We start from the raw sequence: 7,973 nt of genomic DNA on the forward strand, positions 1-7,973 counted from the left end.
GTAACCATCTAATATGTTATTCACTGATGATTATTTTCAGGGTGGTGGTGACCCATGCCCTCATTTGCACTGTGTTCCCACAGGACCCTGAGGACACCTCTGTTATAACATTTATTTTTTTTTATTGTTGGAGTGATGTACAGAGGGCTTACAGTGACATTCATCAGGTAGTGGTTAAATTGCTTCTTTTTGTGTGTGTGTGGGGGGGGGTCATGGGTTTTGAGCTCGGCCTGGGCACTGTCCCTGAGCTCTTCAGCTCAAGGCTACCTCCCTACCCTTGAGCCAAGCCCCACTTCACGTTTTCTAGAAGTGAATTGGAAACAAGAGTCTCAGGTCTTTTTGTGCCCGCACTGGCTTTGAACCTTGATCCTCAGCTCTCAGCCGCCTGAGGAGCTAGAATTATAGGAGTGAGCCCCTGCTCCCCCTCTCCCCCCAGTGTACCTTGCTTCTTTTTTTTTCAATATTGTCTCCAATTTATTATCTTTTCCACAGTACAAATTTTTCACAAACCGTAAGTCCTTTGCAGTTATTCAAAGTCTGTAAACAAGGGTCTGAATCCCCACACTCCCCACCTCAGTTTCAGCTTGTGAATGTTTTAAGTCCTTCAATCAAGCTTTAGCTCTTCCATTCACATAAGGAATCAAGAGGTTTCTCTCCTTAAATTATTTATATTTTTATCATACAGCCTGAAATGCAGTAAATCCCAGTGAAAGCCCTGGGGAAAACAAAACATGATCTTTACAGCAGGACTCGAACCTTTATATTAAATGCATTTTGAAGAAGCATCCCATAATAAAAGCATGGGTTGGGCTGGGAGTTTGGCCTAGTGGTTAAAGTGCTTGCCTAGCATGCATGAAGACTCGGGTTCGATTCCTCGGTACCACATACATAGAAAAAAAAAGCCGGAAGTGGTGCTCAGGCTCAAGTGGTAGAGCTCTAGCCTTGAGAAAGTCCAAGGACAGTGCTCAGGCCCTGAGCTCAAGCCCAGGACTGGCAAAAAAAAAAGCATGGGTTTTCGTTTCCAGAAATCAAGTCAATTAGAAACCCTAGTTTCTACTTAAAAACCCATTTTGATCTAAAAGTGAAAACAGTCCCCTATCCACAGTCATTTTACAAACTCTATACAGTTTAACTTGCAGAGATTTTTTTTTCCAGTCTGGAAAACAGTAGTGCAATTAGTTTTACTTCTTTTAAGTTATATAGTCCATCATGTAAATAGCTCTGTGGAAAGATAAGAAGATGCTCTGGTAAACAAGAAATTTTTGCAAGCCCATGCTGGCTTACTAGTCCATTAAAGCTTGTAAGTCCATAGTGGCTTTCAACAAAATATTGTATATACATCACCATCAAAAATGCAGAAATAAATAGGCAGGAAATGACTGTAAACTGTCTCATCTCTTAATGATTTTTCAGTAATTGGCTTGATGAATTGGCTCTGTAGTCACTTAAATAAGCAGACAGTAGACAGTTGCCTTGCAGGACATTCCACTATGGCATCCAATTTCGAAAGCCCCAATGGAGTTAATTGCAGTCCTAAAATTAAAACAAAAATAGGGAGTAGAGGATGGATGGAAAAAAAAGTGTACAGGTGCTACCGAAATGGAATCCCAACAAAACAGCCAGGTAGGTCACTTAGACTTCTTCTTAAAAAGGCTTTTGATTTTTGATGGCGTTTTGCTTTTCTCTCCATTATGACAAAGGTCATGGGGGATGCTGCTTATCCTGGTAACACTTGGGGCTTCCTGAACTGGTTTGCTTTCATTGCCAGTGGAGGAACATGATGTGCGATGAGGTTTAGGCACCGGGATGCCACTAGAGAGCTGGTTCATGCTACAGGACTTCTCCAAGATGCCATTGTACACTTTGCTTGCAGGACTGAAGATCATACTCTTCGTTTCTGTCAGACCTACACAATCAGGAGAGCCCAGGGAGAGATCTGCCGTCACGGGTGAATCTCCTCTGGAAGAATCCTCTAGGGAGAGCTCATCTCTGGATATCTTCCGAGGAGACACTGGTTGGTATATCTCGAGGCTTGGGGGAGGAGACTGCTTCCTTCCAATGGAAGAGTTGAAGGAGTCACATTCTGAAGCTGTGTCTGGCACTTCCCATTGCTTTTCGGCAGTGAAATAAATGGCCTCCTCCTCTTCTTCATTCCGATAGAGTGCAGGGCAACTTGACACTGAGAGGATGTCTGGATCCGGGGAAGGCAATGAGTGCTGGGGATGCTGAGGCAGGTGAGGATAACGAGGATGGGCTGGATGAGGAGCATGTGGAGGAAGCTGGGCTCGCTGGGACTGTGGTGAAGAGGGCACAATGCTAGGGCGAGAGGGACACAAGCTGCTGCTTAGGGCTAAAGATCCAGCAGGTTTAGCCACAGTCCCAGGAAATGGAGACAGGATTGGGGGTGTGTCTTCATCTAAGTCATCAACCCCTCCAGCAATTGGGTAGGGTGGAATGGAAACTCGGGGCAGCACTACCCAGCTGTGATCTGAATAAAGGGAAGAGGTCAGGCTGGGGAGTCCCGAGTTATGGGCTATCTGAAAGCCACAGATCTTCTCAATGTGTTGCCAGTGAAAAAGTCGTTCTCGTAAACAAGTTGTCAACTCTGAGAGAGCTTTCTTTGCTTCCAGAATCTTGTGATCTACTTCATCTAGGGAGGAGCTATGAGCAACGTGCAGCGTTCCAAAGACGGTGCTTCTCTTCTTTTTAATTTTTTCTGCCTCATCCTCAGCGATAGCTAACTGCATTTCAGCATTCTGTCTTTTGATGTTGTAGTACTGTACTTCTACTTCATGGGTTAACTAAAGCCATTTTTGAAGAGCATCTGGAACAGACCAGCTGCTTCGCAGTTCAAATTCTTTTTCAGCCTTTTTTAGAGCCATGCGAACCTGCTCCAATTCCTGCTCTGCATACTGACATCTGCTCAGTTCACACTCAGCTCCTTCCCTGAGCTCTCTCAGCCCACAGGCCTCCTCCTTGGCATAATTGATTTCATCCATCATTTTGTGCTCTAGATTTTGCTTCTCTACAGCAACATTTCTGTTTTCTTCCTGTGCCTTTTCAAGCCTCTCTTGTAAGTCCGTAAGACTTTGTTCTGCAGTTTGTAGACTCTAAGTCTCATCATTTTTGCAACATGTTCTTTTGATGTCTTATTCTGTGTACAAGCAAACCAGCATCCTCCAACACCAATTAGAATAGAAACTGTGAGAATAAAATCCTTCATCCAGTTATGAGGTGGACGTGTCAGAGGTCCAAATAAAACCACATCCAAGGCCTTGAGCTGTAGTTTCTGTCTGTGACTCCGGTCGTTGATTTTCAACTGAGAAATCATAAATGAAAGCTCATGTACTGTGATCCTGGGAAGTGTTGTTCCTTTGACATTATTGTCTCTAAAATTCTTCTCATATTGTGGGAGTTCCACAAATTCTATCAACCACTGAAGGGGCTCTTCAAGGGTCCAGTTATAAACTTCCGATGCTTTCCATCGCTTCCACAAATCCTCAACAGTAATAGGCTTGTCTTCTCTGTGCAGATGGCTATGCGTATTAGTCGCATCTTTATACTTCATATCTTCTCTGATAAATTCAGCGCCTTCCTCTACTTCAATCCCACCATCTTTGTCATCATCCATTTGTTTATGGATCGTCTGAAGAGCTTCCAGACTAAATCTGTCTTCTTCTGTGAAGCATGGTGGACTCAGTGACATGCAGGGATCTGTCAGCAGCGCCTGGCAATCGCCCACCACTGGCGCTGGAGAAGCAGCCGCCCTGGCCAAGCCACTCAACCGTTGCCCGCGGAGGTGTCTGGGCACCAGGTCGCATCCGTCCATGGCTCCGGCCACCAGGAGCCCGAACACCAGCAGCGCAGCCCAGTGCCGCCCTGGCAGCCAGCCCGAGGCCGGGGCCAGCGTCCTGGAGGGATGCGGGGCGAGGGGACCGCGGGGCGGGCGGCGGCGCCCCAGCCACCGGCCACTCGCTGGCCCTGCCAGGCGCCACCATGGCCGGCGACTCCGCGGGCCGCCCCCGCCACCCCAGACGCTGCCTCCCGCTGGACGCCAGTCTGGTCCTCGGGATGCCTGCGGCCTCTGGAGCTCGGGTCGCGGGTCGCGGCTCGCGGAGGCGTTCATTGGCTCCGGTACAAAACAAAACAAAAAAAGTGGGTGGGAGGCAGAAAGGCACCGCGTCTCCCGGCCATGCGCGAACTCGCGCTGCTGCCCCAGCGACACCGGGATCCGCTGCTCTGGCGTGGCTCAGCTCCAGCCCAGCACCAGCACTGCAGCCGTCAGCGCAGCCATAGCCGCCGCCGCCGCACATTGCCCCCCCACCCCCTCCAGCCCGCGCCTGTGGTAGTACCATGCTTGGCCAGGATGCCTCCGCCCCGCACACTCTTGCTAGCACACCGATCCCCGCCCTGTACCTTGCACATTGTTATCCCTTCCCAGGTTTTCCCTCCCTCAACTCCTCCCAATCCTCTTGTTTTTCATTTATCTTCCCTTTGTTGTAACATATAACGCCTACTTGCCTGGTTTCTCCTCCAGTGAGTGCCTCAGGGACAGCGACAGAAACATCCTATCCAAAGCATCTAGAAAGGGGTCAGAATGAGGCTTTGTAAACACAAAAATAAGTGAATTAAATTCATACGTATTTTGTGACTGAATTAAACTCAAGTATCTACTGAGTAAATAAAATTCATAAGCATTTGATTAATAGAGCCATACTATTTAATGCAATTGTATGACACTGGAACTTGAGAAAACTGAGGGGAGTTAAGTATGGTTGAGAGAGATGGGGAAGGAGAGAAGAGGTGACTTTTATCAAGGTGTGTTGTACTCATTAACTGATTGGTTGAATCAAAGCCTGTTTGTAAAACTACTTAGAAATAATCACAGAAAAGGGAGCATCAGCTCCTCTCAATCTCACTCTCACTCATCTTGGGATTTCCCTGAGATGGAAAGGTAGTCAGATGTTAGGCCTCTCACAGTGACAAGGGGCATGATACTTGCTTGTTGCCTGCTCCCTGACCTTCCCTGCATGATGTCTTCTCCCTTCTGGCCCCACTGACTACCTGGAAGCCTGTGTTTCGTCTGTGCTGCAGATCCATGTGACACAGTCCCCTGGGGACATCCTGGTGTTCCTGACTGGACAGGAGGAAATTGAGGCTGCTTGCAAGATGCTCCAGGTTTGCTGCTGCCAACTGGGCTCCAAAATCCGGGAGCTCCTGGTGCTGCCCATGTATGCCAACCTGCCCTCTAACATGCAGGCCTGAATCTTCCAGCTCACACCTCCTGGGGCCCGAAAGGTGGTTGTGGCGACCAACATTGCAGAGACTTCACTCACCATCGAGGGCATCATTTATGTCGTGGATCCCGGGTTGTGTAAGCAGAAGAGCTACAATCCCCGCACAGGCATGGAGTCACTCACTGTCACCCCCTGCAGCAAGGCCTCAGCCAATCAGCGTGCTGGGCGAGCAGGTCAAGTAGCTGCAGGCAAGTGCTTCAGTCTGTACACAGCCTGGGCCTATCACCATGAGCTGGAAGAGACCACAGTGCCTGAGATCCAGAGGACCAACCTGGGCAATGTTGTGCTGCTGCTTAAGAGCTTAGGGATCCATGACCTGGTGCACTTTGACTTCCTGGACCCTCCACCATATGAGACCCTGTTGCTGGCTTTGGAACAACTGTACGCTCTAGGAGCCCTCAATCACCTTGGAGAGCTCACCATGACTGGTCGAAAGATGGCAGAGCTGCCTGTGGACCCCATGCTATCTAAAATGATCTTGGCCTCTGAGAAGTACAGCTGTTCAGAGGAGATCCTGACAGTGGCTGCCATGCTTTCTGTCAACAACTCCATCTTCTACCGGCCTAAGGACAAGGCTATCCACGCTGACAATGCCCCTGTCAACTTCTTCCTCCCTGGTGGAGACCACCTGGTTCTGCTAAACGTGTTTACACAGTGGGCTGAGAGTGGCTACTCCTCCCAGTGGTGCTATGAGAACTTTGTACAGGTCAGATCCATGCCCTGAGCCCGGGATGTGCGGGAACAGCTGGAAGGGCTCTTGGAGCATGTGGAAGTTGGGCTGAGCTCCTGCCAGGGGGACTACATCCGGGTCCGCAAGGCCATCACTTCTGGTTACTTTTACCACATAGCATGGCTGACACCTACTGGCTACTGAACAGTGAAGAAAAGGCATGAAGTGGTCATTCCTCCCAACTCCTCCCTCTTTAAAGAGCAGCCGCCCCGCTGGTTGCTTTGCCATGAAGTTGTCTTGACCAGCAAGGCATTCATGAGACAGGTGTTGGAGATTGACAGCAGTTGGCTTTTGGAAGTAGCTCCCCACTTCTACAAGGCCAAGGAGGTCGAAGATTCCCACACAAAGAAAATGCCCCCCAAAATAGGCAAGACACGTGAAGAACTGGGCTAGAGAAAAGGACAAATGGGAAGGAACACAAACAGATCTTGATTCCAGCACCTTTTCTTTCTGTACATTGTTTAATTCCTGTTAAATAAAATTATTTTTTAATAAAAAAAGTCATATTGCGTCACATGATATGTCCATTTTTTTCCTGCTCCCTTCAGTCAGGAATTCAGTTGGTTTGGGGATCATAGATGTGAATTTTGCTTTTCCATTTGAAAGTAGGATCAGTAAGGACTGTAAGGATTTGGAAAGAAATGGGTAGGTATTTCCAAGCCAAGAATAATGTCTGCTGTTCAGCACCCACAATCACCAAGAATGTTCAAATTGCTCCATGCAACAAGATATTATACAAAGGAATTTGATGACAGGAAGCAGTGCTTTGGGCTGAGGGCACAGCTGTGTGGTAAAGACTGCCTAGCACACAGAGGCCCTACCAAAAATTGAACTAAATATCAGAAAAGAAAAGAAATTGCATACTAATTTCAGCACTAGCAACCTTGTTAAGCACATTTGAGGCTGTTCATTCACGCATTGACCTATTGATCCATTCATACCACATAACCACCCATCCATCCATTCAGCTCTCCATCCTCCCATACAGCCAATCATTCATTATCCATTTCTCCATCCATCATCCATCTTTCTATCCATTCATTTGTTGAGGACATTTTGCAAATACATAAGAGAGAACGAAGGCTACCCTGGTAGATAGGGAAAGTGGTACAATCTGTATTAATTTACACAATAGCCACCAGCCACAGATAGCATGACAGAGTACAATTAGTTCCATTGAAATCAAATGAAAATTTCAGGGGGTGCTTAACTACAGAACTTACATTGGATTGGGGAAGACTTATCAATTTCTTTCCAAACCACAGTCCAGTCTTTACTGCTTCTCTTTCAAGTTGAAAAACAAAATTCACATCTGAAATTCTAAAACTGCTTTAATCCTTGACTCAGGCAATCATGGAAAAATGGACATGTTAGGTGAATAAAAAGGCCTTGAGCTCAAGTGCCAGCACTGCTACCCCTCCCCCCGAATATGTCATGAATAGAAATGTAGGTGAAGCCCTATGGTAAACAAGGACAAGGCCAGGACTTTGATTCCCAGGAAGAAACACACACACACACACACACACACACACACACACACACACACACACACACACACACACTTCTCATAAATGATTCTTGGTTATCACTAACTCATGTTTGGCTAATGATGTGCTGTAAAAATAACAGCTAGATTTCAGTGAATGCTTCCCCTAATATAGAAATTCTTTAATAAAACTGTCCTTGCCTTCATATGCTGCTTTAGAATGTGTAATAGTATGCTTACAGCTTATAACACCTCAGGCCTCCTGTGTTTTACATGTTAGGTACATTTCCTTAGCAGCTGTAGTTTGATGGTTTAAATAGATGTAAGACTTTTACATTTGGCAACTTACAGTAATGTCTTTATAAAGATAAGATCAAAATTTACTGGTAGGCTCCAGTTATTTTGTAAATGGCAAGTGAGAAACTTTATGCATATGGGCAGATAGTGTGAGTGATATTTT

General features: G+C 46.8%; 1 protein-coding gene and 2 pseudogenes across 1 annotated transcript in view; 1 reads left to right on the forward strand and 2 right to left on the reverse strand.

The window, feature by feature from the left end:
* Positions 1 to 7,973, reverse strand: part of LOC150039056 (uncharacterized) — a 341,232-nt gene that overhangs the window by 73,880 nt on the left and 259,379 nt on the right. The gene's annotated exons all lie outside the window — the stretch shown is intronic.
* LOC150039061 (stromal interaction molecule 2 pseudogene) lies at positions 1,545 to 3,687 on the reverse strand (annotated as a pseudogene).
* Positions 5,044 to 6,487, forward strand: LOC150039062 (pre-mRNA-splicing factor ATP-dependent RNA helicase DHX16 pseudogene; annotated as a pseudogene).

The sequence above is a fragment of the Megascapheus bottae genome, unplaced genomic scaffold (assembly GCF_031878675.1).
Source record: "Megascapheus bottae isolate mThoBot1 unplaced genomic scaffold, mThoBot2.hap1 HAP1_SCAFFOLD_50, whole genome shotgun sequence".
NCBI lineage: Eukaryota > Metazoa > Chordata > Mammalia > Rodentia > Geomyidae > Megascapheus > Megascapheus bottae.